Source organism: Nicotiana sylvestris, chromosome 2, assembly GCF_000393655.2.
Source record: "Nicotiana sylvestris chromosome 2, ASM39365v2, whole genome shotgun sequence".
In the NCBI taxonomy this organism is placed as follows: domain Eukaryota; kingdom Viridiplantae; phylum Streptophyta; class Magnoliopsida; order Solanales; family Solanaceae; genus Nicotiana; species Nicotiana sylvestris.
In genome coordinates this window covers 87,546,461-87,554,320 of record NC_091058.1, presented here as the reverse complement: position 1 = coordinate 87,554,320, position 7,860 = coordinate 87,546,461, and the positions used below count along the sequence as shown (strand labels likewise).

General features: G+C 37.6%; 1 long non-coding RNA gene across 1 annotated transcript; it reads left to right on the top strand.

The window, feature by feature from the left end:
• The first annotated feature begins 2,643 nt into the window (after window positions 1-2,643).
• LOC104232663 (uncharacterized) lies at window positions 2,644-7,860 on the top strand. Its single transcript, XR_011405392.1, has 2 exons — window positions 2,644-2,959; window positions 7,143-7,860. It is a non-coding gene; the product is annotated as an uncharacterized lncRNA (long non-coding RNA).

Genomic DNA, 7,860 nt, shown 5'->3' with positions numbered 1-7,860 from the left:
CCGAATTTAGGGAGATATCATTATTAAAGGCGCGCCTAAAACAACTAGCGCATTATTATTTTGGGGTAGGGCCGTAAAATTTGCTAAACGACCCGTCCCGGAATCTAAGTATTTAATACATATATTTTGTGAGGGCCCCGCAATTTGTCCCTTTTATTTGGCGAGGCTCACCTCATTTTATTATTATTATTTTTTAAAAGAATTTGCAACGTCATGGAAATGCATCTCAGACCACGTCACAATCAATGTACCCGTGATTAGAAACACATTTCGACTCCGTTGAGACTTGGATTTGGGTCACATAAATGTGCACCCGAGTTAAGAAGGTAACATTATTAAATACGCGCTTAAAGCAACTAGCGTATTGTTATTTTGGGAAAGGCCGTGAAATTCGCTAAGCGGCCTGTCCCGAATTCTTAAGAATTTTAATAAGGTTCCTATTAGTCCTAACTTTGCTAACGTATTGTTATTGTTATTAAACCCAACTTCTATTACTAAAAAATGAGAAATAAGGTTTAAACGCTAGTAGTCATGATTTTTCATTCAGACGTTCACATACCTATTACAACGAGAGTACATAATATATGCGAGCACATATGTTCGCAACAAATCACTGGATGTCAAATTGTTCCCTTAATAAACACAAATATATGCATAGAAGTAGACATTCTCGTACAAAAACTTAAGTTCACAATATGTTCTCACATTTACTTTAAGCATATGCAGTAACTAATCATAAGATGAACATTTTTAACAAAAACGACAAAAATTGCATTGTTGACATTCATCTTAAACCATAATATGCGAATCGAACGAAATGAAACAAAGGACGAAGAACACTAACCTTCGAACCTCGACAAACCTAGAACGACAAACAGCGCCCCCGACGGAACTTCGAACCTGACCTCACTAAATGAGGAAACAATGACGAAACCTCGGACAAACACCTCGACGAGCAAAAGCAACCTCACCGGAAAAACAGAAAGCTCGGACCAAAGTCGACCTCGACGGAAAACAGAAAACTCGGCAAGGTAGAATCGCGGCAACCAACAGCTGCCCGGAAACGCAGCAACGACTGCTTGGCACGCAACGATAGCTACTCGTTGGACTGGAAATGGTGAAACGGCTGGTTTTTGTTCGGGCTGTGCGTGGAGCTGTCGAACTGGGGAGGTTTCGCGGGTGGCGGGGAGCTGGTGGCCTAGCTGGTAACGGTAATGGCTGGTGGACTGTTTGGTCAGTCGGGAAAGTGACGGAGTGGTGTTTGGACAGTAGGGAAGGTGGCGCAGCAGCAGCAGCAGCTGCTGCTCGACGGGGCCGGTGGTTCACGCGTCGGGTTGCTGGTGATTTTGGACGTGAGGGGGGGTGGTGTTTGGACTGTGTCGAGGGTGGTTTTGGTGGTGGAAGGGTCCGTTTAGTGTAGGTGTTTGGGCGTGAAACTGGTGAAAGCGATGGTTATGGCGGGTCGTTTGGTCGGTGGGTTTGGACGTGGGGGAGTAGGGGCCGGTGACAATGGCGGATTCACGGAGGAAGAAGGAGTGGTCGTTTTGTGGTCCGTTTGCTAGGGTTCTTCGGTTCTTCTTCTTTTGAAGAAGAAGATGAACAGTGGAAACATAAATTCCCTCCCTTTGAATTTTTTTTTTGTCCCTCCCCTTTTTCAATTTTTTTGTCCGTGTATATTAGCCCATTTGTCCAGAAAAATGAGCCCCACGCGTTGTGGGGTTCGAGGCTTGTGTTCCCCACGCGTGGTGGGGTTCCCCGTGTATGGGATTCCGTCCGTGTTCCCCACGTGTGGCGGACTCAGATTATTATGGGTTAGGTCCGAAAATTAGGCCTAAAAGGGGGTAGTTTGAACCCGAATTTTATTCTTTTGCCCGGATCCGAGAATAAGAACACGATGTTGCTTACTAATCCTATGTAAGTAAAATAACTACAAAAATAAGACTAATATTTAAAACAAAACTATATCTTTTTTTAATATTTTTTCAAGATTTAAAATAACTACAAAATATCAATAAAACTATTTTTTAATTTTCGTTTTTGTATAAAGGTAAAAAATATAAAGTAATATTTTTTGTATTTTTAAGAAATTAAGATGACTACAAAACATTAATAGAACTACATTTTTTGGTTATTTTCGAAATTATATAAAGTACCAAAATAAAGTGCAATTTTTGTATTTTTTCAAGTTTATGAGAAATACATAAACTAAAATTTATATATGTATTTTTGTGATTCTTTCTTTTTGCGACGAAATAAAGTAAAATAGTTAAAATGGCTATATTAGCCCCAATTTCACATATTCACGCTAAAAATGTGAAAATCCTCGAGGAGGGTCAAAAATCCGGTGTCTACAGTATTATTTAATACTGTCAACCAAGTGTATTATTGTATTAATTATACATAAAATAAATTTTCTTATGCAACCAACCAAATATTACATTTGTATTATTATTATATGAATGTATTAAAATGTATAATTATTTTAATTTTCGTTCCTGGTAGTTATTTTAATTCATTTTTACATTTTTTGCTCTTAAATTTTATTAATTAATTGCATACGTTTATATATTTATATTTATTAATCTCTATCTAATTTAATTGTTTTATCAATCAACATACCATGGGCTAATACGTGTCCCTCTCAGTTTAGCGTTTTCTTTTTCTTTCGGTATACCATACCAGTGTAGCAGTTTAATCATAAAATCGTGTTCCTTTGAGATCTCTTCAATTCCCGAATAAACCCTACCTTGATGTAATTCTCTGCTTCTGAATTCGCAATTGGATTTGAACACAAAAATAGAAAACCCAATTGAGATCGGAGAAAATTTTCCGGTCGTTTTGGGGGGAATATGATAACAAGGTCTAAACTGGTGGAGCAGCTCAGAGATTACCAGATCAGATCTCAACACAAGTGCCCCCCTCTTTCTTTCTTTTCCCCTAAGCCTCTTCTCTCAAACTGGTACGTCTCCATTTGTCTGTGTATATGTATGTACGTCTCTCTATATTAACATCAAATTAAACAATTTTAGCAGGAAAATGTTTCTGCTTAGATTTTTTTGTGTGTTTATTTTAATTAATTTCTTTATTCCTGAGCTATTTGTGCAAAAAATATGATTTGTGATGTACTTAATTATTTGCATTACCACCGGGTATCTACTGCTACCTGCCATCAGCACATGTACAGGTAACTTTGCCAGCAGATGAGAAGAAATTACCTGAATTTTTTGTCATTTTAACCTTACCTGCTTCATTGACTGTTAGGCTACATCTTTGGGTGCATTATATTATGTTTCTGAATACTTCCATTTTAATTTGGGGAATTACTTTAGCTGTAGATGTTCAAGTGGTTCACCTAGATTGAAATAATTTAACTTAGACAAATGATGATTCTAAAAGTTTCTGCTGAGGCGCAAGGTAAGTAGCTCTAAGTGCGAAGGCAATGGACATGGACTCACTAAATCCAAAAAATTATCATCGGGAAAGCTTTTGGCTTGACACAAAGTCACCTTTGGTGCAAATTGCCAAGGCATTCTACAAAATAAGACCTTGTTATCACCAGTTTCTTTTTTTTTTTTCTTCTGCAGATTGAAGTGATTAAAAGTCTTGTTTGTTTTTTCCCCTTTTCTCTTGCTTTTGCTTTATGGGTTTGGGGAGTCTAAGGACATGAGTAAGTTTGATTTTAGATGCTAAAGGGAGCATCGCGATAACATTTCTACAGAAGTTAATTCCTTCGTTGAAAGTTAGAACCCATTCATTAAAAAGTAGAACAATTATTTGAAAGAAAAAGGGGAAGCTTGCTGCTTTCCTCCCTTCACTGTTCCACGTATAATTGGAACACTTCAATTTGAATTTCCTTGGACTTTCTCCGCACTTCTGACCGGACAATAAAATTTTTTGTTTTGCAGCAAGACTCTTTATAGGTTGATCTCCCATTGAGATGTGCTATTTACAATGTTTTGATATATTAATAGTTTTTTAAACCTTCTTTTTCTCCTCCATTGATGCTCATGGTGGATTATTGGTTCCTCCTCAAAATTTCAAATAGTAGTGTATTCACAATGTAATCCAGTGATGCCTTGCTTATGGTTTCCCCTATCCAATTTTGGATATAACTACATATATCCCACCTTCATGGATATGTCTAATTCATTGAGTCTCTCTCTAAGCTGGTGGCTGTCGTAAGATTGTCACTAGCCTTAAGTCAGCATAAGGTTACATTGCCATTCCTAGGGCATCTATTGTCTGTTTCTATGTCCCATCGCCTTTAGGAGATTGCTGGTGTCAGATTTTAGAAAGAAAGTCTAATTTAACAGGTGTGAGAGCGATATTTCCAAAATAGATTCCCATAAAGGATCCTCGATAATACAGCATGACCTTTAACTTTGAAATAGGCTCCTTCTTCTTTTGAGCTAATGAAAGAGGGACTAACCACTTTGCATCTGGGGATGCACTCCATGCTTACTCCATTGTAAAGATACTGAATCTTTCACTGCCAATGAGTGGAACCTAAATTAAGAAATGCCAGTCTTCTGGTGGGTCTTATTTTCCTTCTTTTAAGACATATGCGAATCAGGAAGCCCCAATTTACATGGTTGTAGGATATCCAATTTACATAGTATCCTTGGACTTCTCCCTTTAACTCTGGTATTCACACACTCATTTGCTGTTAATGTCGCATCCAATATCTGCATGTCTCTGATGAATGCCATTTGTTGGCAATTCACCAGCATATGTATCACCCTCTTCGATCTTTGTGTGAGCACTTTGGAGATGATCTTATACACATCCCTATCACACTGATAGGTCTAAAATCTCTCAATTCCTTGGCTCCAAGCTTTTTATTTTAGGAATAAGAGCCACATATGTCGTATTGAAGCTTTTTCGAAAATATTCATGGGTCAGGAAATTTTCGAGAGTCTTCATAGTATCATCCTTGACGGTTTCCCAGTAGCTATGAAAGAAACCCAGTGAATAACATCAGGCCTAGGTGCCTTGTGTGTTGCACATTATCTTGATACATTCTAGTATCTCTCTTTCTTCAAAAGGTCGTTGTAGCCACTGCTCCTCTTCGTCATTAATCCTTGGACCACTCGCAAAGGTGAATTCAGATCTCCAATCTTCAGTCTCTGTGTATAACTTCTGATAAAAGGATACAATCTCCCTTTTAATAGCCCCTTGGTCTTCCACGGGCTCACCATTTACTCTATGCTTATCAATAGTGTTGGCTCTTCTATGAACATTTACCTTTCTTTGGATAGTGTTTCTTTCATCCTTCTTTGGCCATAGCACCCGTTATCTCTGTCTCCATGCTATCTCCTCATTTTTAGCAATCTCCTCTATGTATAAACCAGCCTTCAGGACTAATTCATCTTCCTTTATAGCTCTCTGTTCCTGAATATTATCCATCAGGCCATCACTTCCATTTTTTTCTAGGAGTTCTGATATCTTCTTCTCCAGGCTGAAGTTCATGTAAGTGTTTGTCTCTGTCATTCTGTCTTTATAGGTGAATTTTCTTATACTTGGGTTGCTATCTTCTTGCTGGCCCTTTTCAAATTGCATCATCATTTGCTTAGTCTGACTCCCATAGAACACTTAAAAACTGTTAGTACACTGTATTTGTAAAATAATTCTGGAGAAGGAAAATAACGTATAAACAGAAATGTAGAAGAAACAAAATTTAATTCGAGCCCACTAAATTCACAGTGTTTCCTTAAGGAACTTAATTCCCTCCTAGTACCCAAGGTTGTGGATTATTTCCTCCCAGGATAGAATGGATTACACACTGGAGTAGCGGTACTTCAAACCCCAGTGTTTCAACGAACGTAAATGGCGGCAGCAAATCACACTTACGTTGTTTGTTTTGTAAGAAAACAGTGTAGAAAGGAAGAGGAGAATTCAGAATTTTTGTAAGGAAAATCTGAGGGAATGGTCTGCTATTTATAGCCAACATGTTGAGTTTAAACGAAGAGGTGCAACTCTTCAGAAGGTCTGTCATGACTTTAAACGAAGAGGTGCAACTCTTCAAAAGGTCTGTCATTATAGGTGAATTTTCTTATACTTGGGTTGTTATCTTCTTGCTGGCCCTTTTCAAATTGCATCATCATTTGCTTAGTCCGAGTCCCATAGAACACTTAAAAACTGTTAGTACACTGTATTTGTATAATAATTCTGGAGAAGGAAAATAACGTATAAACAGAAATGTAGAAGAAACAAAATTTAATTCAAGCCTACTGAATTCACAGTGTTTCCTTAAGGAATTTAATCCCCTCCTAGTACCCAAGGTTGTGGATTATTTCCTCCCAGGATAGAACGGATTACACACTGGAGTAGCGGTACTTCAAACCCCGGTGTTTCAACGAACACAAATGGCTGCAGCAAATCACACTTACGTTGTTTGTTTTGTAAGAAAACAGTGCAGAAAGGAAGAGGAGAATTCAGAATTTTCGTAAGGAAAATCTGAGGGAATGGTCTGCTATTTACAACCAACATGTTGAGTTTAAACGAACAAGTGCAACTCTTCATAAGGTCTGTCATGAGTCATGCCTGTTCACGTAAAACGGCCATAACGTAAATGGCTATTTACGCAAAATAAAACGGGAATTCAAAACGCGGAGGAAAATTAATTTTCCGTTACAAAAACGGCTAATTTGGATTAAATAATATTCGTCAATGTCATATCTCATCCTTTGGCTTTCTGTACCTGATTATTATCTTGTTTTAATTCCTAATTATTTTGTATCCTAATGTTGTCCAATGTTTCAATCTTCTCCTGGTTGTTGGAATTCCTTCTCTCCTTTGTTAGTGGTATGTCAGGAAAAGCACTTGTTTAATGGATGAGAGGCTACATGTAGTATAGCGTTAGTCAATCATCTGTTATATGTAACTTGTAAATTTCTTTGGTGTATTATGCTTCTCATATATTGACAAACTTGGATGCACGATATCTGGGTCTGCTTTAGGACACTTACTGAATTATCATGTCCTTCTCCCCTTCAGTTTTGTCTTCAGTTGTTGGTCATTAGATAAATATTTGCATGATGTAACCTTTGTACCACAAGTTCATATAACCTTCTAAACAGTTTTAGAAGATCTGTGCATTTTTTAATGCTGTAACAAACTTGTAATTGTCTCAAATTGTGTAGGGCTGATGTTGTGGCTGCTGTGTTCTACGCCTTGCTATTCACTGTGCTTATAGTATCATCATATTTTGCCCTTTATTTGCAACATTACTGGAGTTCCTTTCTCATCATAGGCCTTGCCATTTCCCTTCCAGTTCGTTTGAGAATTTTACGGCAGGCTCATGCAAGAAAGAGAGTGAGACAATTACCTCTGTCTATGTGAACTTCCATCTGCAGCTGCAAGTGCCAAACATCGGTTTAAGTGAAAGGAATACCTCTTGCACAGAAGTGCACTTTGATTGTAGAAGTACAATTCTTTGACCTTCGTCACATATGCCGATCAAGCTTCTGCTGTGAAAAATGGGATACCATCTTCGCATTCCTCTTGATGATCCATTCTTGAAGAAGCATTATTAGATGATGAATTAGTTGTGAAATGAACAAGCAGAGTTCAGAGTTCAAGGTTTCAGAAATTCTGATATTCTTGCTTTGTTGTAAACTAAATTTGGTGGCAAATAAAGATGCTCAGTTCTGGATGTTACTGCGGATTGTAGTTTGAGGCGTAGGTAGAGTTTAACAAATCATATCTGAATGACCAGATAATAGCAGTTGAAGGGTTGAAATGACTTTGGTTCAGGAGTATTTTACTGAACTGTATAGGAAAGTTGAGTTCTGTATGATCAGACAATTCGTATTTTGCGTTTCAAATAGTATATTCAAAATTTAGATGTTTTCAAAGTAA